Source organism: Salvelinus sp. IW2-2015, linkage group LG26 (genome assembly GCF_002910315.2).
Source record: "Salvelinus sp. IW2-2015 linkage group LG26, ASM291031v2, whole genome shotgun sequence".
Classification (NCBI taxonomy): Eukaryota; Metazoa; Chordata; class Actinopteri; order Salmoniformes; family Salmonidae; genus Salvelinus; species Salvelinus sp. IW2-2015.
In genome coordinates this window covers 43,303,073-43,328,667 of record NC_036866.1, presented here as the reverse complement: position 1 = coordinate 43,328,667, position 25,595 = coordinate 43,303,073, and the positions used below count along the sequence as shown (strand labels likewise).

Here is a 25,595-nt window from a genome sequence, read left to right as displayed (position 1 = left end):
CGGGCTTTTTCCCGCCTCTACAAATCATTTAACACTACAATCTTTGAGGAGGGTTTTTCCCGCCTCCACAAATCACTGAACCGATTATATTGGTGACGCAACTGTAACAGTTTGGCAAAAAAAAATAATAGGGGCCTTTACTAGGCTGCAGTCATATGTACATTCATTGTATAGATTATCTCTCTCTTTGGTGTTTGTCTGTTTCCTTTGTATATTGGCCTTTCTTATGCTATACAGGTGTGGTTACAGGTTCCTTTAAAGCTTTTAATGATTMTGTTACATTACAWTATTATTTCACAATATGCTACTGAAAAATCACCATAACTCGAGGTATGAAATAAAGTATGAAATAATTGGAATGTTAATGAAATCTCCATGGGCCCACCTTGGGGGGGTCAAAKGTCRTACCTGTGTATATTKTGGGGTACCCTAGATGTTACCAAGGCGACCCATTGGAAAAGTTTWGTGTAAAAGCAGCCTATTTTCAAGTTGGCCGCAATTCATTTCAGTGTGGAGGAAGTCAATTGATTTTTAAATGCCATAAAGGAATAGATATTGGTTTAATAAGACCAACAAAGGCTGAAAATATGTGTTACTGTGAGGAAAATGCTAAAAGATGGCCCAGAGATGTGTYTACAAAATATTACCAGTGTCTGCTTAATTACTAACATGTAAACGTAAGAATGGTAGAAATATGACAATACATCCCGAAAATTAGGTCAAGGTTGAAGTCCGGCTTACAAGATCTTACACGTTTTCTTCTATGAGATAAAACCAGTCATTTAACATGACCTTTATGAATTATGAAGCATTTGTGTTTAATCTGCTTTATTTTAATAAATACACTACCGGTGAAAATATTTAGAACACCTACTCATTCAAGGGTTTTTCTTAATTTTTTACTATTTTCTACAATGTTGAATAAAAGTGAAGACATCAAAACTATGAAATAACACAATATGGAATCACGTAGAAACCAAAAAAAGTGTTTAATAAATCAAAATAGTTTTAGATTTGAATAACCACCCTTTTCCTTGATGACAGTCTTGCACACTCTTGGCATTCTCTCAACCAGCTTCATGAGGTAGTCACCTGGAATGCATTTCAAATAGCAGGTGTGCCTTCTTAAAAGTTAATTTGTGGAATTTAGTTCCTTCTTAATGCSTTTGAACCAATCCGTTATTTTGTGACAAGGTAGGGGGGTATACAGAGGATAGCCCTATTTGGTAAAAGACCAAGTCCATATTATGGCAGGAACAGCTCAAATAACCAAAGAGAAACAACAGTCCATCATTACTTTAAGACATGAAGGTCAGTAAATACAGAAAATGTCAAGAACTTTTAAAGTTTTTTCAAGTGCAGTCGCAAAAACCATCAAGCGCTATGATGAAACTGGCTCTCACGAGGACCGCCACAGGAATGGAAGACCCAGAGTTACCTCTGCTGTAGAGGATAAGTTCATTAGAGTTACCAGCCTCAGAGATTGCAGTCCAATAATGTGTCACAGAGTTCAAGTAAAAGACACATCTCAACATCAACTGTTCAGAGGAGACTGTGTGAATCAGGCCTTCATGGTCCGAGCACTAGCAAAGAAAACCAATACTTAAAGGACACCAATAAGAAGAAAGACTTGCTTCGGCCAGAACATGAGCAATGGACATCTAACGGATGGAATGTGTCTATGCGTGGGAGTCCGAAATTTAGAGATTTTGGTTCCAGACCGCTGTGTTTTGTGGAGACGCGGGTTGGGTGAACATCTCTGCATGTGTATTTCTGACCGTAAAGCTTGGAGGAGGATGTGTTATGGTGTGGGGGTGCTTTGCTGGTGACACTGTCTGTGATTTATTTAGAATTYAAGGTGCACTTAACCAGCATGGCTATCACAGCATTCTGCAGCAATACGCCATCACATCTGGTTTTGGCTTGTGGGACTATCATTTGTTTTTYAACAGTACAATGACCCAACACACCTCCAGGCTGTGTAAGGGCTATTTTACCAAGAAGGAGAGTGATGGAGTGCTGCATCAGATGACCTGGCCWCCACAATCCCCTGACCTCAACCCAATTGAGATGGTCTGGGATGAGTCAGGTCGCAGAGTGAAGGAAAAGCAGACAACAAGTGCTCAGCATATGTGGGAACTCCTTCAAGACTGTTGGAAAAGCCTTCCAGGTGAAGCTGGTTGAGAGAATGCCAAGAGTGTGCAAAGCTGTCATCAAGGCAAATGGTGGCTATTTGAAGAATCGCAAATGCAAAGTATATTTTGTTTTGTTTAACACTTTTTTGGTTACAACATGATTCCATATGTGTTATTTTATAGTTTTGATGTCTTCACTATTATCCTACAATGTAGAAAATAGTAAAAATARAGAAGAAACCTTGAATGAGTAGGTGTTCTAAAACGTTTGACCGGTAGTGTAAATGCTTAGCTGATGAAGATTATCTCATTGAACAAAATGTTTCCTAAGCCTGTATTTACCAAATAAGTTATTTTCGATAATCATCAACAACAAAAAACATAGGCTGTTGAACAAACCATGGCGGAGATAGTGCTTGCAGAAATACGCCATTACTAATTCTCTCTATAGCTGAGACAGGGAGTTGGCTGGATGTAGTGGCGTCCCCCAGGAGGCCTTTGGTGGGAGTTAGGACCCCTCCGGTGTTTCGCCCCCCTCCCACCATCTTCTTGGGGCAGGGAGCTGGCTGGATGAAGTAGCACCTCCTGGTAGCCATGGGCCCGGGTTCGGCACCCCCCGTCTGGGGATCGGCTCCTGCACCCTGGGTCGTCCCCAGCCATTTGCACATTTTAAAAACAGTAAAKGGACTCCTAACACACAAGGTGAAAAGATTGTATCAGTAAGTACCAAGGATAGACTTTTCAGGGTTCAGTGACTGGGAATATTCACCTTTAACCAAAGCATTGTCTTACATTGATGACTGTTCCTAAGTTTTTAAAAACATAAGCATATTGTTAAAATGTCATATGTCAACCCTCAACTAAGCCACTAAATATAGATCAGTGTTAACAGTTTATCATACAGACTCCAAACATGACTGTTACCTACCTGTATTTTTAAAATATATATAAATTGTGTAGAATGAAATATCTTGACATCACCAGTGTCATCAGATAGCCAGTTGTCTTCCTACACCACCATCAAGGTTGAGATTCTTTCAACCATAATTAGAAAATCACTAACGTTAAATGTTTTGATGATTAAAGCACATCAGATGCGCACATCAGTTAACCGGTGACAATTTAAAAAACATTATTTATAGGGACTCAGGATGTTTGGACGGTTCAGTGCATTGGTTCATGATAGTCCCGACCAATCCATTAAATATATTAGACTATATTTAATTTTCTAATTTCTTTTACTTGTTGGAAAGAGGAGACTACCACTACCGTGCTGGTGGTCGAAGGAGTGTGTGTAAACAATGTTGGAGTTGTGAAACTGTCAGTGGAGGGTGGTGAACACAAAGTAAAGTTTATTTTATTTTTTATGTTAGACAACCATGACCGCAAATGAAAGAGGGACCACTGTGAAGTCTGAAACATCGTCGACCAAGTTGGGAGTTCACCTGTTCCTCAACCTGTCTAGCTTCGACGTCTTCAGATGCAAAGAGGAAAGTGTGTAACATGCAGCAGACACAGAGACTATTACTAGTGATGGACGGTGGGCCAGAAGAAAAGGGAAAACCAGCCACGTCGCGGACACCGCTCCCTGACAAGCTAAACACCTTCTCCTGCTTTGAGGATAACACAGTGCCACCGAATTGGCATGCTCCCAAGGACTGTGGGCTCTCGTTCTCCGTGGCCGACGTGAGTAAGAAATGTAAGCGTGTTATCCCTCGCAAGGCTGCCAGCCCAGATGGCATCACCAGCCGGGTCCTCAGACCAGCTGGCTAGAGTGTTTACGGACATATTCAATATCTCCCTATCCCAGTCTGCTGTCCCCACTTGCTTCAAGATGTTCCTGTACCCAAGAAAGCAAAGGTAAAGGTAAGGGAACTGAACTAAGTGACTATCGCCACATAGCACTCACTCTGTCATCATGAAGTGCTTTGAGAAGCTAGTTAAAAGTATCATATCAACTCTACCTTACCTGACACCCTAGACCCACTTAAATTTGCTTACCACCCCAATAGATCCACAGACAATGCAATCGCCATTGCTTCTGGACAAGAGGAATACCTAAGTAAGAATGCTGTTCATTGACTATAGCTCAGACTTCAACACCATAGTACCCTCCAAGATCATTATTCATCTCAGGGCCCTGGGTCTAAACCCCGCCGTGTGCAACTGGGTCCTGGACTTCCTGAAGGGCCGCCCCTAGGTGGTGAAGGTATGCAACAACACCTGCGCTACACTGATCCTCAACACAGGGGCCCCACAAGTGTGCATTCTCAGCCCCCTCCTGTACTCCCTGTTCACCCATGACTGTGTATCCAAGCACAGTCATCAAGTTTGCAGATGACACAACAGTAGTAGGCCTGATTACAAATAATGACGAGACAGCCTACAGGGAGGAGGCGAGGGCCCTGGTGCCAGAAAAATAACTGCTCCCTCAACGTCAACAAAACTAAGGAGCTGATTGTAGACTTTAGGAAACAGCAGAGGGATCCCCTCTATCCACATCGACGGGACCGCAGTGGAGAAGGTGGATAGCTTAAAGTTCCTTGGCCTACAGATCACTGAAATTGTCCACCCACACAGACAGGGTGGTGAAGAGGGCGCCATAGCACCTCTTCAACCTCAGGAGGGAGAAGGAAATCAGCTTGGTCTCTAAGATCCTCACAAACATTTACATATGCACACGTGATGGCATCCTGTCGGCTGTATCACCGCCTGGTAAGGCAACTGTACCGCCCGCAACCGCAGGGCTCTCCAGAGGGTGGTGAGGTCTGCCTAACGCATCCCCGGGGTTACACGGCCTCCTTTCCAGGACACCTACAGCATACGATGTCACAGGAAGGCCAAAAAGATCATCAAGGACATCAACCACCTGAACAATGGCCTGTTCAACTTGCCATCATCCAGAAGRCGTGGTCAGTACAGGTGCATCAAAGCTGGGACTGAAAAATAGCTTCTAACTCAAGGCCATCAGACTGTTAAATAGCCATCACTAGCTGGCTACCTCCCGGTTACTCAACCCTGCACCTTAGAGGCTGCTGCCCTCTATACATAGACATGGAATCACTGTCCACTTTAATAATGTTTAAATACTGCTTTACTCATCTCATGTAAATACTGCACTCTATTCTACTGTATTTTAGTCAATGTCACTCTGACATTGCTCGTCCTGATATTTCTTAATTCCTTTATTTTACTTAGATTCATATATTGTTGTGAATTGTTAGATACTACTGCACTGTTGGAGCTGGGAACACAAGCATTTTGCTACACCCACAATAACATCTGCACATTTTTTACTTACTTGTTCCTCAACCTGTCTGTCTTTGACGTCTACAGATGCTAGGAGGACAGTGTGTAAGTAAATGCCTTGTCAAACTGCAAGCCAAATAAATCAGACTTGATCGTTCAGACACAAGTCCCATGGCCAGGAATCAGATTTGTATCTGGCTTGGAATATCCCATTTTATTTGGCTTTTGGCAGTTCAGACTGTTCAAAACAGATTCTAATCGGAAATACAAAAAACAGGATTAGAGTCACTTCAAACTGTCAACGTGAACAAGGCTTAACATACACCAAAGCCTATAGCAGGCTGCGTCTCTCGGTGAACACAAGCGGGCATCTTCTATTCCATCTCACCMACCAACCTTCCCCAACAAGCCACTTACAATAGTGGAATCTTTGAAATACCTGGGCAGCGTCCTCTCCAACGCTCAGGACGGGAGCGACGAAGAAGAAAGCACCTCAAGAGACAAAGCCAGGAATGCACTACATCCACATTCCGAGACTTCACATGACCTGTCTAAAACATGTTTGAGGTCAAATTGGGTCAWGTTCAATGTGATGAGGACAGGTCATACATATCCACTAAACATGTCTGATGTGTTGAAGGTTCTTGTCGTAGCTGGCAGTGATGTGACAACCATCCGGGCCAAGGTGTATGCAGAGTCCGAAGATCCAACCCACTACTGCAACCGCTGCTTCAGACTGGCGTGTGTCTTTGAGGACGCCAACATCCTGGACAGTCTCCGGAGAATCACTACCTTCAACATCAATGTGCCCCACAACCACATTCAGGAGGAACCTTTCTGGGAATGGGAGGTCGAAGTAGACAACAACCCAATGGCTTGGGTGAAAGCGTAATGTTTATGCAACCCCCTTGTCGTCAGCTGAGAACAGCAGCTTCCCTGTGCTGGATTTTTACCTCAAACATCTTCCCTCGTGCACGCACTCCATTGGATCCTGGACAGGGCAAAAGATCTGAGGAAAAGTATGTGGACATCTAGGAGAATGCTTGTATTTAAGCAAAAAGTATAATTATAAATAGAGGCAAATACTTCAAGACAAAATAAACCAGCTCAATATATAACTACTAAGAGAACGAGTAGTGGTGTTGAACTTTGAGTGTGCTTTGGTCGGTGACATACATATGGTGCGTATTTTTTCAATCAGGCTTTCGAAGAAAACCTGCAGTAACGCCACATTGAACTGATTGTGATCCAAACGGAATGCCAGGGGATGGGTCATAACCTACCTAGGTCATAATACATGATGTTGTGATATGATGAACGTCAGATGTAACGATTGTGTGAAGATGGAACATCTGATGCAGCTCCTTCAAGGGGGAAACACAGAGAAAGAACATCCATATCAAGGATTAACTTCAACACATGGCTTTTCACACCACACACTCACACTTCAAAACTGAAACGTTTAAATAGAACGTTTTAACTTTTGACTGTCGTGGAATATTTCTGATTCAAAGGAGAGAGACTTTTAGATTTCTTCAAACAATCAATCTTCGTAATCGATTAAGAGTTGAATTAATGAATCTGGTCAACGACCACCCGACGGTAATCGTTGAGAACCCAACGAGCAGAACTGAGCCACAGCATTTTATAGCAAAGTACATCCTCCTGATTGTTCATGACAAACAACAGGAGTAGAATTATACAAAGGTACATTGTGCTATCAAGCAAGAGACAGCAATATTTACACTGCACCAGGTTTCTGTCTCTATGTCATTTACTGCTTGTATATACAGAAATACGAATGTAACATAGGACACTAGGTCCTTCCCTCAAATAATGAAGTCCAGCCTTCATCTGCAATGTGGGAGAAATAAACTGGAGGGAGGGTTTGCCTGGCACTGGCAGATAGGCCGACATTTCACAGACACTAATCATGGAATGGAATGCAGTCTAGGTTTTATCACCAAGGCATCGTAAATCAACTGTCAGCATGAAGCCTCAGAGGCTCCTCTTAGAAGAACAGACAGTGTGAAAGTACTAATATAAAAATCCATTCTATTTTAAAGTAATGTGAATAACATCATGTTGTAATTTCCACACACACACACACACACACACTTCGTAACTGAAACTTTTAAATAGAATGTTGCAACTTTTGACCCCAGCATTCACTCCTTTTTCAAATGATTCACAAACGTTGCATTAGTTGACATGCAGTATGGAGACAGACCTATGAGTCCAGTCAAGTTTAAAACTTCTAATCAATAAATTGCTAGTCTGACTATGATGTACTTCATCTGGTCCGTAGCCTTTAGTATTACCATGACAACATGGCATGGGCCGTTGAACTAAAACTAAAACAACAAGCTCCCGCGCTCAGGTCTGTTCAACGCTGGTCCGACCAATCTGAATCCACGCTTCAAGACTGCTTCGATCACGCGGATTGGAATATGTTCCGCATTGCGTCCAACAACAATATTGACGAATATGCTGATTCGGTGAGCGAGTTCATTAGGAAGTGCATTGACGATGTCGTACCCACAGCAACGATTAAAACATTCCCAAACCAGAAACCGTGGATTGACGGCAAGGTATCGCTGGTGAAACTGAAAGCGCGAAACCATTTTTAACCAGGCAAGGTGACCGGAAGCATGACCGAATACAAAACTGGTAGCTTATTCTCTCCGCAGGCAATCAAACAGGCTAAGTCCCAGTACAGAGACAAAATCGAGTCGCAATCAACAGCTCAGACACAAGAGGTATGTGGCAGGGTCTACAGTCAATCACGGATTACAAAAAGAAAACCACCCCGTCGCGGACCAGGATGTCTTGCCCCAGACAGGCTAAACAACTTTTTTGCCCGCTTTGAGGACAATACAGTGCCACTGACACGGCCCCTACCAAAACCTGCGGCTCTCCTTCACTGCAGCCGAGTGAGTAAAACATTTAACGGTGTTAACCCTCGCAAGCTGCAGGCCCAGACGGCATTCCCAGCCGCGTCCTCAGAGCATGCGCAGACCACCTGGCTGGTGTGTTTACGGACATATTCAATCAATCCTTATCCCAGTCTGCTGTTTCCCACATGCTTCAAGAGGCAATCTCGATTCCGTCTTTCCCAAGAAAGCTAAGGTAACTGAGGCTAAACACTACCGCCCCGTAGCACTCACTTCCGTCATCATGAAGTGCTTGAGAGACTAGTCAAGGACCATATCACCTCACCTCCACCACCCTAGACCCACTCCAATTTGCTTACCGACCCAATAGTCCACAGACGATGCAATCGCAACCACACTGCACACTGCCCTAACCCATCTGACAAGAGGAATACCCATGTGAGAATCTGTCATCGATTACAGCTCAGCATTTAACACCATAGTACCCTCCAAACTCGTCATCAAGCACTCGAGACCCTGGCTCGACCCCGCCCTGTGCAACTGGGTCCTGGACTTCCTGAGCGGCCGCCCCCAGTGGAGTGGTAACAACATCTCCACCCCGCTGATCCTCAACACTGGGCCCCACAAGGGTGCGTTCTGAGCCCTCTCCTGTACTCCCTGTTCACCCACGACTGCGTGGCCATGCACGCCTCCAACTCAATCATCAAGTTGCGGATGACACTACAGTGTAGCTTGATTACCAAAACGACGAACGGCCACAGGGAGAGGTGAGGGCCCTCGGAGTGGGTGTCAGGAAAATAACCTCAACTACAACGTCAACAAACAAAGGAGATGATTGTGGACTTCAGGAAACAGCAGAGGGAGCACCCCCTATCCACATCGACGGGTCATATTGGAGAAGGTGGAAAGTTTTAAGTTCCTCGGTGTACACATCACGGACAAACTGAATTGGTCCACCCACACAGACAGCGTGTGAAGAAGGCGCAGCAGCGCCTCTTCAACCTCAGGATGTGAAGAAATTCGGCTTGTCACCAAAAGCACTCACAAACTTCTACAGATGCACATAGGAGCGCATCCTGTCGGCTGTATCACCTGCGTACGCAACTGCTCCGCCCACAACCGTAAGGCCTCTCAAGAGGGTAGTGAGGTCTGCAGAACGCACCACCGGGCAACTACCTGCCCTCCAGGACCACACACCACCCGATGTCACAGAAGGCATAAGATCATCAAGGACACAACACCCCAAGCCACTGCCTGTTCACCCCGCTATCATCCAGAAGGGAGGTCAGTACAGGTGCAAAAGCAGGGACCGAGAGACTGAAAACAGCTTCTATCTCAAGGCATCAGACTGTTAAACAGCCACCACTAACATTTAGCGGCCCGGCCAACATACTGACTCAACTCCAGCCACTTTAAAAATAGGAATTGATGGAAATAATGTAAAAATGTACCACTAGCCACTTAAACAATGCCACTTAATATAATGTTTACATACCCTACATTACCATCCTCATATGTATATACTGTACTCTATATCATCTACTGCATCTTGCCATCTTATGTAACACATGACAACTAGCCACTTTAACTATGCCACTTTATGTTACATACCCTACAGTACTCATCTCATATGTATATACGTACTCTATACCATCTACTGCATCCTGCCTGCCGTTCGACACCACTCATTCATATATCTTATGACATTCTTTACCTTACACTTGTGTTATAAGGTATAGTTGAATGTTAGGTAGATTACTTGTTGGTATCTGCATTCGAACTAGAAGCACAAGCATTCGCTACACTCGCAATAAACATTGCTAACATGTATGTGACTAATAAATTTGATTTGATTTGATTTGTTCTCTTAACTTCTATTTTTTGACCACTGCATATTTAAATGTTTTACTTTGTAATTACACTAGCACTAAAATATCTACATAAATACAATAACATTTAAATGAAATACATTCAGAATGTTCCCCACAGCCAATCATCTGTACAGCAGAACCTATAAGTACCACAGTGCCACTGATCAGGGGCAACAGAGTTCAGAACCAAAGTTCAGGTCTGTACGGTTTGAAAATAACTACCAACAATGCTAGCTAGTCAGTATACTACTATTAATATTAGACATTCAATGACTTCAAATGTGTTTAATTCACAAACTTGGTGAGCCAATCTACGTAGCTATTTTGGGCCAATCTACGTTTCAAATGCATCGGGGAGTTACTGCCAACACTTTAAGGGGGATCGCCCTAATAATGGCGCTGACTAGGGAAACGTTCCCGCTGTTCTGTTCTTAGTGCCAGTCTGCACATTGAAACTAAAACAATGTAACTAATAATGGCATCTTTATGCTTTCGTTTATAAAATTATGATAAAAATATTCTTTCAAAATGCCAATGTTTATTTAGTTATGGATCCATAATGAATTACTATGGGAATAAATATCACAAAATTACAGAAATATCCTCCAATCCTCTATATGTAATTATTGGCGGAGAGTCACGTCATAGTTTTTCGATTCATTGTAGGCCTACCATAGGCGACTTGAGTCTCACTAGTGTTGAGTAATGTGCTGTAGGTCATATTTATTTAAAGAGCATATTGAAGCTAGAAGCAATAGGATTTGAAGCAGTAGCCTACAACTATTTCAGCACTGTTTTACGCTGCTCTGAGACAAGCATGGGGACTGATCTTGATAAATCAATGAGTTTTCTATTTTCACAGTATCTCTGTTTGGATATTGGTTAGACTAGAATTAGAAAATGAGGGTGTAGAAATATTATGCTCTTAGTGTAACATTTATTTAACCAGGCAAGTCAGTTAAAAACAAATTCTTATTTACAAGGCCAGCMTACTCCTTCCTCCCATCGGGGAATTGAACCCCAGTCTCCCACGTGCTCGAACAACACAGGGATTCTTTAGCTAAATAGCCCAGTGCTGTACTCCCGACCGTCACATTGTACAGCACCATATTTTCCGTTCCATCCTAACGGAAACACCATAATATTAATCAAATTAATTAAGCAAGTACCAGTCAAAAATGTGGACACACCTACTCATTCCAGGCTTTTTCTTTATTTTGACTATTTTCTATATTGTAGAATAATAGTGAAGACATCACAACTATGAAATAACACATATGGAATCAGTTAAGAACAAATTCTTATTTACAAGGACAGCTTACTCCTTCCTCCCTGTCGGGTAATTGAACCCCGGTCTCCTGCGTGCCCGCACGACACAGGGATTCTTTAGCTAAATAGCCTGTAGCCTACTCCCAACCATCATGTTGTACAGCGCCATATTTTCTGTTCCATCCTAACGGAAACCCAGAGGTTTTTTTGTTTGTATTGGAATAGAAACACCATAATATTAAGCAAAATGTATTTAAATCAGTTCTATATACTTACAAAAAAAGGTTTTAAATTCTCTAGTACAGCCACTATCGAAGGCTTCTCAAAGATGCCCTCTGATGGTCGAACTAGCACTAACTAGCATTAAATGGTAACAGTTGTTCAGACTTAAATAACGTGCCATAGAATTCTGTGGCACCATGCAAGCTGCGCCGCAGTATGCTGCAACTTTTAAAGGGCGAACCACTGTAAACCCCTCTGACTCGTTATTGAACTGTCTGTCAAAGTGCGCACCTCTCACGCTGGAACAGCATAGTAGAGCTATAGAGAGAACTATGTCACAGGGTTATACAGCCCCCCACTCACTGCAGCGCTAGATAGAACYTTGTGGAGGAACGTAAATCTACGAAAAATTTAAAAGGTCTGTCACAGCAAAAATACTAAATTCGTGAAGTCCATTAGATTGTGAGATATTGCATATACATTTTATGTGATACATTTGTGTCACAGATTCACAATGTTAGATCTCTGCCAATGTCAAGGCTGTGGGTAACTGGTGAAAGGAGTCAGGCGCAGGAGAGCTGAGATGCGTGGACAAGGTGTTTAATTCAAGAAAACACCAGTATAAACAAAATACTATGGTGCTGGAAAAATACTGGTACCACTAAAATAAACGAGTGTAATAACAAAACCCGGTAACAATAATACCAGCCGCCAGATACAGCCTTACAATAAAACAAAAATGCATACAAACATGGGGGAAACCAGAGGGTTAAATAATGAACATGTAATGGGGGAATTGAAACCAGGTGTGTAAAAAACAAAGACAAAACAAATGGAAAATGAAAAGTGGATCGGTGATGGCTAGAAGGCCGGTGACGTCGAACGCCGCTCGAACACAGCACCGACTCAACACACTTTTACTATACTATCAGAAGCATCATCAAACCTCGGTAGTAGCCTATTTCATTTACTGTGGTAAAGTTGGTTTGAGATTCAATATTTGCCTGACATTCAGACCTTCAAACTTCAATAGCTCGCAAACGATTTGCACTACATACCTCAATATAATTCTCTTTCAATGCTCTGGAAACCAAACAGAAAATGCTCTGCTCTAAAGATGTCATCGTAACCACAAAATACCTCAAAGAACACAGATACCTTAAAGAAAAGGTAAGGGCATGGATCATCTCCCCGGTACAGTTGCAAACGGGATTCATCCATTAAGAGGACACTCCTCCAGCGTGCCAGTGGCCATCGAAGGTGAGCATTTCTCATCAAGTCGGTTACGATGCTGAACTGCAGTCAGGTCAAGACCCTGGTGAGCATGACGAGCACACAGATGAGCTTCACTACATAAATTCTTTGGTTGTTCAAACCCACAGTTTCATAAGCTGTCCGGGTGGCTGGTCTCAGATGATCCCGCAGGTGAAGAATCCAGATGTGGAAGTCCTGGGCTGGCGTGGTTACACGTGGTCTGTGGATGTGAGGCCGGTTGGACGTACTGCCAAATTGTTAGGAATTTTGTTAATAAATAGTTAAAACAAATTCTAGCTTTAGATAAAAATATAACAAATTGAACTCTGCATGCCTGGTGAAAAGAGATTTGTGTTGTGGGTTATAAAGTAAGCAGAAAGGGTCATTAAACTCTGGTTGAACTGACCCAACTTAGCCCTGAGATGTTTAGATAAGGCTGTGGGTCACTTTTTAGGTCTTTCATTATCTTGAGTTGTCTGCTAAAGTGGTAATCAATTATAGTGAGCCTTCAGGATAAATGATTATATGGTGTTTCATGTGAGTGTCCTGTGAGGTTAGAATGAACTTTTGAACCTGTTTTCTATTTGTTAGGACAATAAGACTCATTCTGTAATCTATGACGTCATATATTGTATATAAACCTGTGTTTATGATCAAATGGGAGCTTGCTCCGAGAATAAACACTATTGTCTAGTTTTGATATGACTGTATCCTGTCTATTTTATGTTGATAAGTATCTTACAAATTCTTATAGATAGACAGATTGAGTTTAATTAATGAGTATATTGTAGGAATTATTTAATTCCACTAACACAAATGCTCTAAAACAACATTGGAGCCAGCTTATGATAGAGAAATTAACATTMAATTATCTAGCAACAGCTCTGGTGGACATTCCTGCAGTCAGCATGACAGTTGCACGCTCCCTCAAAACTTGAGATATCTGTGTTGTGTTGTGTGACAAAACTGTACATTTTATAATGGCCTTTTATTGTCCCCCAGCACAAGGTGCACCTATGTAACGATCATGCTGCTTAAGAAGTATTTTGATATGCCACACCTGTCAGGTGGGTGTATTAAAATTGAGACAACATTTTTGAAGCAGTTACTAAAACAGCTGTATTGTTAGATCTGTACAAGATATTTCTGTTCTGATTCCAAGATGTCATACCCTCTAACTTTTTGTCTAACTTGTTGGGAAAGTGGTTAAAGTAGCTAATTTGTGACAAAAGTTACATTGTTTACAGTGAATGTTGGAAGTCATGATGTCACAATGGGGAGCTTTAGAATGCTGAAAAAAAGTCCCATTGAATGAGAAGAAAAAGGAAGACAAAAAATTATAGTTTAAAAACGAAGAAATAGTTCAATGCAAGCAGATTATCCCAGAACGTTCTTTAAAGTCGTGAATTTTGCTTCACAATACCACCTAAAAAGTCAGAAGTATTACGAAGATTGCAACTGGGATGTTTGCTGTTGCATGTCCCATTAATAACTAGTGTGGCTTGCTTTAGCTATTTAAAATATTTMTTTGGGTAGTGGAAGACGTTTAAATCATGTTACTGTACTATTTAAAGCAAAGCAGTTACATATAGTCAAAGTTAAATTTAGTAAGATAATTGGTCTAATTTCTTTGATATACTACTATATCAACCTTTTTACTTTGGATAGTGGATAGTTTTCACATGCAACAAATTAAACTGAAATAAGTTTTCCTCTTTAGCCTACGTATCAGATATGTCTACTGTGTTGTTATTAGGGGTGTGACAACCCGGCTAAAAAAAAACAAGTGTCGATGTCGGCAAAAACCTATCTCCTTGCAGGTTTATATTCCAAAAAAGCTATGCAGTATAATGTTAGTCAGATGCAAAAGTAGCCGTGACATTTTCCTTCATTCATTCAAGCTTTGTTAACACCCTGTTTCTGGTTGTTGTGGTCTGTCGAAAATTACACTGTGTTGAGACGAGAGAAAATAAATGATGGTTCTGCAAATGAGTATCCATAGCAACGGACATTAGAGAGCTGTTAGCTGGCCTTGACTAGCTACTTTTCAGCGCATTAAATGATAAACAGCTTAACTTTTGATCGAAGATATTTCTGTTCTGATTTCAGATTTAAAGCCCAGTTTATACTTGTTTCTAACTTGCATCCTTTGTCCTGAACTTCTCCATATTCTGATTGTGCCCACATTTTTAAACAGTTGTAGACAATCAAAAGACATTGATCTGATTGTGATCATCCTGCTCATCTCCAGAGGTAGTCAGGCATGCATTGCGTCTGGATATCTTCTTACAAGTGTAGACAGATCTGGACAGAGAGACAATTTAATATAATAATTTGCATAAATGAAGGGAACAGGAAATCTGGTCACAATGCAGACACATTGGATGGATAACAGACACACTTTAATACCATGTGTAGACATATTTTTTGGAAATGTGGGCACAGTCAGAATGTAGAAAAGATCAGGAAAAAGGACCCATGTTAGCACCAGGTATAAACAGGGCTTAAATAGCAGAAGACAAATATTTCATATGTGACCCACCACCTGGATTCGGTCCTATGTAGCAACATTTGAAATTGTGTTTTTTAGATTGGATAAAAGTAGAGACTCAGAGCTACAAAATGGTACTGTGTATCATACAGTGCAGTTGAGGAACAATGGGAAAGTAATTCTGCTTTGAAAGTTGATAAACTTGTAACCCCACTTTTGATTAAAAAAAATGGCCTGTGAATGTTTTGGTACACCTACTGGAGAACTTTTATTTGTCTACACCCTTTCAGCATTGTTCACACACTCAAGGTTTAGCCCCACCCATCTCTTTAAGGATTCACATGTGGGTCCATGTGCTAAACAGTGTAAGGTAGTGTAGTAAACAACCAAAGATTTCAAGACTAAAAGTGGTGAAAGTAGTAGTAAAAATACACTTTATCTAGTCCTTGGCCTGTATCCTAATCTAACTTTGGTGCAGGTCATGTTGTTCTTCACATTACCATCTCTGGTGAACACATACTATATCAAATATAATCAAAGTTTATTTGACAGATGCACAGGATACAGAAGATGGAAACGGCACACTGAAACTGTTAATTGCATAGTGGAGTCTTTTGTTTAGACATGTAGCTCGCTAAACAATTATCCCACCTCATAATGTTACTACCCTGCATGAATCTATAGGTAGCTAAAGCTAACCAACTTGGTTCAATGTTAGCTAGGTAGCTAACATTAGGCTATAACTAGCAATGCAAATGGCTCTGAGATATGAATAATATTACTACACAGCTCATACACGTAACATTAGCTAGCTAGCTAACAGTACAGTCGTGGCCAAAAGTTTTGAGAATGACACAAATATTAATTTCCACAAAGTTTGCTGCTTCAGTGTCTTTAGATATTTTTTGTCAGATGTTACTATGGAATACTGAAGTATAATTACAAGTATTTCATAAGTGTTAAAGGCTTTTATTGATAATTACATGAAGTTGATGCCTAGAGTCAATATTTTCAAAGTTGACCCTTCAAATTTCAAGACCTCTGCAATCTGCCCTGGCATGCTGTCAATTAACTTCTGGGCCACATCCTGACTGATGGCAGCCCATTCTTGCATAATCAATGCTTGGAGTTTGTCAGAATTTGTGTGTTTTTGTTTGTCCACCTGCCTCTTGAGGATTGACCACAAGTTCTCAATGGGATTAAGGTCTGAGTTTCCTGGCCATGGACCCAAAATATTGATGTTTTGTTCCCCGAGCCACTTAGTTATCACTTTTGCCTTTTGGCAAGGTGCTCCATCATGCTGGAAAAGGCATTGTTCGTCACCAAACTGTTCCTGGATGGTTGGGAGAAGTTGCTCTCGGAGGATGTGTTGGTCCCCATTCTTTATTCATGGCTGTGTTCTGAGGCAAAATTGTGAGTGAGCCCACTCCCTTGGCTGAGAAGCAACCCCACACATGAATGGTCTCAGGATGCTTTACTGTTGGCATGACACAGGACTGATGGTAGCGCTCACCTTGTCTTCTCCGGACAAGCTTTTTTCCGGATGCCTCAAACAATCGGAAAGGGGATTCATCAGAGAAAATGACTTTACCCCAGTCCTCAGCAGTCCAATCCCTGTACCTTTTGCAGAAAATCAGTCTGTCCCTGATGTTTTTCCTGGAGAGAAGTGGCTTCTTTGCTGTCCTTCTTGACACCAGGCCATCCTCCAAAAGTCTTCACCTCACTGTGCGTGCAGATGCACTCACACCTGCCTGCTGCCATTCCTGAGCAAGCTCTGTACTGGTGGTGCCCCGATCCCGCAGCTGAATCAACTTTAGGAGACGGTCCTGGAGCTTGCTGGACTTTCTTGGGCGCCCTGAAGCCTTCTTCACAACAATTGAACCGCTCTCCTTGAAGTTGTTGATGATCCGATAAATGGTTGATTTAGGTGCAATCTTACTGGCAGCAATATCCTTGCCTGGGAAGCCCTTTTTGTGCAAAGCAATGATGATGGCACGTGTTTCCTTGCAGGTAACCATGGTTGACAGAGGAAGAACAATGATTCCAAGCACCACCCTCCTTTTGAAGCTTCCAGTCGGTTATTCGAACTCAATCAGCATGACAGAGTGATCTCCAGCCTTGTCCTTGTCAACACTCACACCTGTGTTAACGAGAGAATCACTGACATGATGTCAGCTGGTCCTTTTGTGGCAGGCCTGAAATGCAGTGGAAATGTTTTTTGGGGGATTCAGTTCATTTGCATGGCAAAGAGGGACTTTGCAATTAATTGCAATTCGTCTGATCACTCTTCATAACATTCTGGAGTATATGCAAATTGTCATCATACAAACTGTGGCAGCCGACTTTGTGACAATTAATATTTGTGTCATTCTCAAAACTTTTGGCCATGACTGTATGCTTTAACTTGCAATGAAAATGATTTTCTGATTAAAATTTGAAACATATACTATTTGAAATGTAGCCAGCTAGAATCTCTTACCCGTATACATGGATGAATGCTTCTCTCTCTCTGTCACGGATGCCATGATTGCCCTTAGTTTGAAAATCTAATTCGGAGACAGGTTTTTTAAACAACAGCCTTTGTTTGTTCTCTTTTTTGAACTCTCTCCGCATTTTTGCAATCAAATGCCTGAATCTCCTTAGCTATCATACTTTGCTTCCACCGGGCATTCCACTGATTTCAAAACTCGGGTCCTCCAGGGAGTGGAGAGCATTAGCAACATTATCACAGTTCTTCGTGATATCTGTTTTATTTTTTAAGCTGCGTTAGAACAGATTACCTACACATAATAAACAGTTTATGTTATAAACAGAAGCGGGCTACATGGCAGACCCAATCCAAACTCATCTCTTGGCAAGTCCAGCCCATCCATTATCTGAGCCAACCATAGCTAGCGGGAATGTTCCTGTCTTTTTCCGTGTCTAAACCAACTAGAATCTTTATTTATCATATTCGTATTTACAGATGGCATACAAGTTTGTTATTAAGGCACATGAAAGTTCACATGTTCCAGAAGGCATTTACACCCAAAAACGCGTAAAAAAAAAAAAAAAGTTGACGTTCCGATGCCTGTCCTGTGAAGTAGTGACGCACGAAATACGTCTAGTTTCCTGAAAGCCAAACCTTACACCACGCCCACGGAGATTAGTTCTGAGTACTTCCCTGACAATTTCTATGGAAATCCATTCTAGACTGCTTGATTGTTCCTAGAAACCAATGGGTTGGGCCAGAGCGTGGGTAAAGCGGAATTTTGAAAATGAATAATTGGTTTTGATACTCTGATTGGGTAGAGATTATCCAATTGCTGATAACTTTGTTTTATACAACTAGGGCTGTTGCGTTGACCATATTACCGCCACACCGGTGGACATGCGTCATGAAGGAAGTCAAATTCCATGAGAACATTTAGTCACGGTATTAAGGCTTCTCCAAGCTCTGATGCTGCTGATGGTCATTAGTAGCATACCAAACTTGCTAACTGCCTGGTAGTCAGCACTATTTTCCCTCGAATCAGTCTGACATAAATGCAAATGTCATCGAAAATATAATCAAACACTTCTCAAATCAAATCAAAGTTTATTTGTCACGTGCGCCGAATACAACGGGTGTAGACCTTACAGTGAAATGCTTACTTACAGGCTCTAACCAATAGTGCAAAAAAGGATGAGGTGAACAATAGGTAGGTAAAGAAATAAAACAACAGTAAAAAGACAGGCTATATACAGTAGCGAGGCTACATACAGACACCGGTTAGTCAGGCTGATTGAGGTAGTATGTACATGTAGATATGGTTAAAGAGACTATGCATATATTATGAACAGAGAGTAGCAGCAGCGTAAAAAGATGGGTTTGGGTGGGGGGGGCACACAATATAAAAAGTCTGGGTAGCCATTTGATAACCTGTTCARGAGTCTTATGGCTTGGGGGTAAAAACTGTTGAGAAGCCTTTTTGTCCTAGACTTGGCACTCTGGTACCGCTTGCCATGCGGTAGTAGAGAGAACAGTCTATGACTGGGGTAGCTGGGGTCTTTGACAACTTTTAGGGCCTTCCTCGGACACCGCCTGGTGTAGAGGTCCTGGATGGCAGACAGCTTAGCCGCAGTGATGTACTGGGCCGTATATTTGTGTATATTCCTTATAACCGCGGACATGCGAGGGGACGTTACTCAATTTATAACCTTTATGGTGTTATATTCAATCGTGCTTATGCAGCTAGCTACATTCTTCTATCAGCTCTGTAAAACAATGCTAGTTGCGTCAGAGAAGTATTAGCTTGTGTTGTATTTTGAAGCTACCCTGGCCTTATGACTCCCAAGTGGCGCAGCGGTCTATGGCACTGCATCTCAGTGCTAGAGGCATCACTACAGACACCCTGGTTCGAATCCAGGCTGTATCACAACTGGCTGTGATTGGGAGTCCCATAGGGCAGCGCACAATTGGCCCAGCGTTGTCTGGTTTTGGCCGGTGTAGGCCATCATTGTACATAAGAATTTGTTGTTAAATAAATAAAAAATATGACCATGGTTTGTTTATTTGGTCTATTCAGCATAGCTCTGTTCTGCCCTGCCTTGCCCCCTTGTGGAGCTCAAAAGTTAACGTACACTCCTTAACAGTTTTACTGGATGAAAACACATAGGCCAATATGTAATAGTCGTCTATTTTATTGCGGTATTGGTAGTTGGTTCAACAACAACTTGTTTTACTAGAGGACAAAAAACTGAATATGCATAACCCATATTTAATATTCATGCATGAACAACAACTACATTTCCACCCCCCCACCTCTAAAGGCATAGTATCATAGGAGGTCACCTGTCAAGTCACCTGTCAGGTCAATCAGTGACTTATTGCTGCAGATGTGCTCAATAGTGCTTGAGCATGTGATACTCCTCAAAGCATGGTGAAATACATAGAGGTGTATCACAAGCTAAACACATGTATTTTGTCATCTTCCTCTGCTTCCTTCTCCTGGTGCCAGACAGGCAGACTTTGCAGTGCCTCCGTGTGTGACTACCTTGAGCAGCAGTTTGAGGGACTTTGCAGGGAAAATGCCGTGCAGTGAGGCGTAGGGATTGTCTGCAGCAGGACAGCCCCTAGTGGATGGACGCCGAGGGGTGCTCCTCCAGCAGCGCTCTCATTAGGTTCTCTCTGTACTTTTGGTAGGTAATTACTTTACCTATGAGGGGAGGATGAGGCAGTGGGTAGGTGGGTGGCATAATGGAACTGTATGTGCATCCAATTACAAAAATACCTTGTTCAATAATCATCTCACCTGTCAGTTGGCGGTGAACTATGTGGCCATTGAGGACAGCAGTGTCGATCAGATGGAAAATATCTTCTTATACCGAGTGCATTCCACAAAGCTGTTTTATCCACTGCCCCCATTTTGAGGTTATAGTCAAGCACACAGTCTGGTTTGATCTTTCTCACTCCAGTCAGGTGATCCACCTTCCCTGTGGCCGACATGGTTGCTGATTGGACAGTGGAGAGGACACGGACGTCTCGTTTCTCATGCCACTTTACTGCCAGCTGTTGACCGTTCTCCTGGAACTCCACCTCCCCTCTCTGCATCATCCACTGTCGGTCTGCCTCCATCATCACCAGCATTTTCAAAGGGACCTGGTACTTCGTCAGTGGACAAGGGAACCTCAGATTCAGGGTTCTCAATGGCTACAAGGTTGGGGGGCAGCTCCTCACTGTCACTGTCAGAATCTGATTCCTGACTTTCATACTCAGACTCATTGTCAGAATTTTAAAAAATCTCCAKAATTTCCACATTTGTGAGTTGTCTCCTTTTGAAAGACATTGCTACAGCTTAGCTCACTAGCTACATACATAAACAACACTGAATGGCTCAGAGTGGGAGTGAGAGGGTAAGTGGTTGACTGCCGGCACGCGCCACTTGTATCAATAAATCACTACCAGAAAATGTTTTGTGTGGTAATTATTTGTGTATTTACTGTTTTATTCATGTTTTCAATTCTAGGTGACAAACCATGCATTCCGATTTTTGCATAGATTGTAATGGGTACATATTATGTGTGTAAAATACTTTTTTGAAGGTTGTACTGATTATGAAATGAATGGTGGGATGTGAACCACGGTCGATGACACACCCCTTCAACATGCATACTTCTTTTATTATCTTCGGTTTCTGTGAGGAAAAAAATGCATGGCTGCGCGCTGAAACTAATCGATTGCTTTCGAYTTCTAGAAAGTGTTTTACCTAATTATTTAGATCAATGGTGAGCTCACCCTTGATGTGATTAATTATACATAGTAATTGCTATTAGCTAATTCATATTGTATTTTATGTCAGCCGAGAGTTAGAAAATATGACTGCTTGTGTTGGGTCAATCTTTCCTCAGTTAGCGCACTGGACGTTCKGGCGAGGAGTAGGGTTGATTTGAGCATTCTGGCCTTACATTGGCAGTCAAGCAACCAAGCTAACGTTGGCTAGCTTGCTAGCTACTTCCAGACACAAATGAGACCACTCTGACCATTTTACTTGCCCTAACAGAGCTGGTTAGGCAGTTTTCATGTTAACCAGAGCGTTGGTAACTGTAACTGGGCTGCTGGAAACAATTTAACCTCTCTTGAGTAGGGGGCAATATTTTCACCTCCGGATGAAAAGCGTGCCCAAATTAAACTGCCTGCTACTCAGGCCCATAAGCTAGGATATGCATATAAAACACTCAAAAGTTTCCAAAACTGTTAGAATAATGTCTGTGATTATAACAGAACTGATATGGCAGTCGAAAACCTGAGGAAAATCCAACCAGGAAGTACTATTATTTTGAAAGGCTGTTTTTCCATTGAGAGAGCGAAACGGTCTAAATTTACAAACGGACAATCTGACAACGCTCTGAATTTATGAGCGCAGGCACTCCAGATTGAATTTAAGAACACACCCAAAGTCGAAAAATGTCTATCTAGTAATTGGGTATGCTAACTAGCTAGCAAGAGGTTGCATAGTAACAGCATCCACTTCCGGTAGAGAAGTAGAGAAGGCGAAGAGCAAGTACGCTCAACTGAAAGTTCGGTTACACTACAATTAGGGTGTGGAAAATGTTATGCCCGTTAGATATGAATTTAGAATCTTCAAATCCTCCTATGCTGTAGCCTACTCCAAACTGTCACGTTCTACAGTGGCATATTTTCCATTCCATCCTAACGGAAACCCTGAGGGTTTTGTTTTTTGTTTTTCTTGGAATAGAAACACCATAATATTAATCAAATGAATTAAGCCAGATTTCTTAAAATCTATACTATGTTATTACAAAAATTGTTTTAAATTCTCTGGTAATGCCAATATGGAAGACTATCAAATGCTTTGAAACTATTTTTGCGGTAGTACAAGAAGTTAAAAAAGTTTTATTTATGTGAATCGGTGAAATATAGTGAAATATATTAAAGTATCTGGTCTGATTACTTTCATAGACTACTACATCAACCTTCTTTCTTTGGGGTGGGAAGCAAATACAGTTGAAGTCGGAAGTTTACATACACCTTAGCCAAATACATTTAAACTCAGTTTTTTACAATTCCTGACATTTAATCCTAGTAAAAATTCCCTGTCTTTGGTCAGTTAGGATCACCACTTTATTTTAAGAATGTGAAATGTCAGAATAATAGCAGAGAGAATGATTTATTTCAGCTTTTATTTCTTTCATCACACTCCCAGTGGGTCAGAAGTTTACATACACTCAATTAGTATTTGGTAGCATTGCCTTTAAATTGTTTAACTTGGGTCAAACGTTTCGGGTAGTCTTGCACAAGCTTCCCACAATAAGTTGGGTGAATTCTGGCCCATTACTCCTGACAGAGCTGGTGCAACTGAATCAGGTTTGTAGGCCTCCTTGCTCGCACATGCTTTTTCAGTTCTGCCCATATTTTTTATATAGGATTGAGGTCAGAGCTTTGTGATGGCCACTCCAATACCTTGACTTTGTTGTCCTTAAGCCATTTTGCCACAACTTTGGAACTATACTTGGGCTCATTGTCCATTTGGAAGACCCATTTGCGACCAAGCTTTAACTTCCTGACTGATGTCTTGAGATGTTGCTTCAATATATCCACCTAATTTTCCTTTCCTCATGATGTCATCTATTTTGTGAAGTGCACCAGTCCCTCAGGCAGCAAAGCACCCCCACAACATGATGCTGCCACCCCCATGCTTCACGGTTGGGATGGTGTTCTTCGACTTGCAAGCTTCCCTCTTTTTCCTCCAAACATAACAATGGTCATTATGGCCAAACAGTTCTATTTTTGTTTCATCAGACCAGAGGACATTTCTCTAATAAAAATGATGATCTTTGTCCCCATGTGCAGTTGCAAACCGTAGTTTGGCTTTTCATGGTGGTTGTGGAGCAGTGGCTTCTTCCTAGCTGCGCGGCTTTTCAGGTTATGTCGATATAGGACTCGTTTTACTGTGGATATAGATCATTTTGTACCTATTTCCTCCAGCATCTTCACAAGGTCCTTTGCTGTTGTTCTGGGATTGATTTGCACTTTTCGCACCAAAGTACGTTCATCTCTAGGAGACAGAACACGTCTCCTTCCTGAGCGGTATGACGGCTGCGTGGTCCCATGGTGTTTATACTTACGTACTATTGTTTGTACAGATGAACGTGGCACCTTCAGGCGTTTGGAAATTGCTCCCAAGGATGAACCAGACTTGTGGAGGTCTAGAGTTTTTTTTTCTGCGGTCTTGGCTGGTTTCCTTTGGTTTTCCCATGATGTCAAGCAAAGAGGCATTGAGTCTGAAGGTAGGCCTTGAAATACATCCACAGGTACACCTCCAATTGACTCAAATGATGTCAATTAGCCCATCAGAAGCTTCTAAAGCCATGACATTATTTTCTGGCATTTTCTAAGCTGTTTAAAGGCACAGTCAACTTAGTGTATGTAAACTTCTGACCCACTGGAATTGTGATACAGTGAGTTTTAAGTGTTTTAAGTCTGTAAACAATTGTTGGAAAAATTACTTGTGTCTTGCACAAAGTAGATGTCCTATCCGATTGTCAAAACTATAGTTTATTAACAAGAAATTTGTGGAGTGGTTGAAAAACAAGTTTTAATGACTCCAACCTAAGTGTATGTAAACTTCCAACTTCTGCTGTATCTCCAAGCCCATTCCCATCCTAGGCCGAGGTGGTCAAAGATGGCAGCTGCCTGCTGACAGATGACGGTTTTGTCGACTTCAACTGTTTTTCATCACAAATATAACGACTTCGGCTTTTATACACTCTCCTGCTATAAATCCACAGTCTATGCAAACTGTTATAATTACTCATAAGAAATTACAAAATGTTAGGCTATCATTTTTGGAGAGATATGACGGTGCCTCCAGTGTAAGAAGTACAGTGGGGAGAACAACTGTGAGAGACGAATCTAAAAACAAAAAATCCAGAGAAATCATTTGTAGGATTTTTAAGTAATTAATTTGCATTTTATTGCATACATAAGTATTTGATACATCAGGAAAAAGCAGAACTTAATATTTGGTACAGGAAACCTTTGTTTGCAATTACAGAGATCATACGTTTCCTGTATTTGCTTGACCAGTATGCCACACACTGGCAGCAGCGGATTTCTGGCCCCACTGCCTTCTAACAGACCTTCTCCAGATCCTTCAAGGGTTCGGGCTGCGCTGGGCAATATGGACTCTTCAGCTCCCTCCAAAAGATGTCTATTGGTTCAGGTTCTGGAGACTGGCTAGGCCACTCCAGGACCTTGAGATGCCTTCTTAAACGGAGCCACTCCTTAGTTGCCCGGGCGTTGTTTCGGGTCGTTGTCATGCTGGAAGACCCAGCCACGACCCATCTTCAAGTGCTCTTTACTGAGGAAGAGGTTGTTGGCCAAATCTCGGCGATACATGGCCCCATCCATCCTCCCCTCATCACGGTGCAGATCGGTCCTGTCCCCTTTGACAGAAAAGGCATCCCAAAGAATGATCGTTTCCACCTCATGCCTTCACGGTTGGGATGGTGTTCTTGGGTTGTACTCATCCTCTCTTCTTCTCCAAACACGGCGAGTGAGTTTAGACCAAAAAGCTCTATTTTTGTCTCATCAGACCACATGACCTTCTCCCATTCCTCCTCTGGATCATCCAGATGGTCATTGGCAAACTTCAGACGGGCCTGGACATGCGCTGGCTTGAGCAGGGGACCTTGCGTGCGCTGCAGGATTTTAATCCATGACGGCGCA

The 25,595-nt window shown here is 42.0% G+C and overlaps 2 long non-coding RNA genes across 2 annotated transcripts in view; both read left to right on the top strand.

Annotated features, from left to right (window-relative positions):
* LOC139023069 (uncharacterized) overlaps nucleotides 1-25,595 on the top strand; it is a 387,059-nt gene that overhangs the window by 79,849 nt on the left and 281,615 nt on the right. The window lies entirely within an intron of this gene.
* LOC139023030 (uncharacterized) lies at nucleotides 20,052-21,317 on the top strand. The gene is made up of 2 exons (XR_011474097.1): nucleotides 20,052-20,545; nucleotides 20,822-21,317. It is a non-coding gene; the product is annotated as an uncharacterized lncRNA (long non-coding RNA).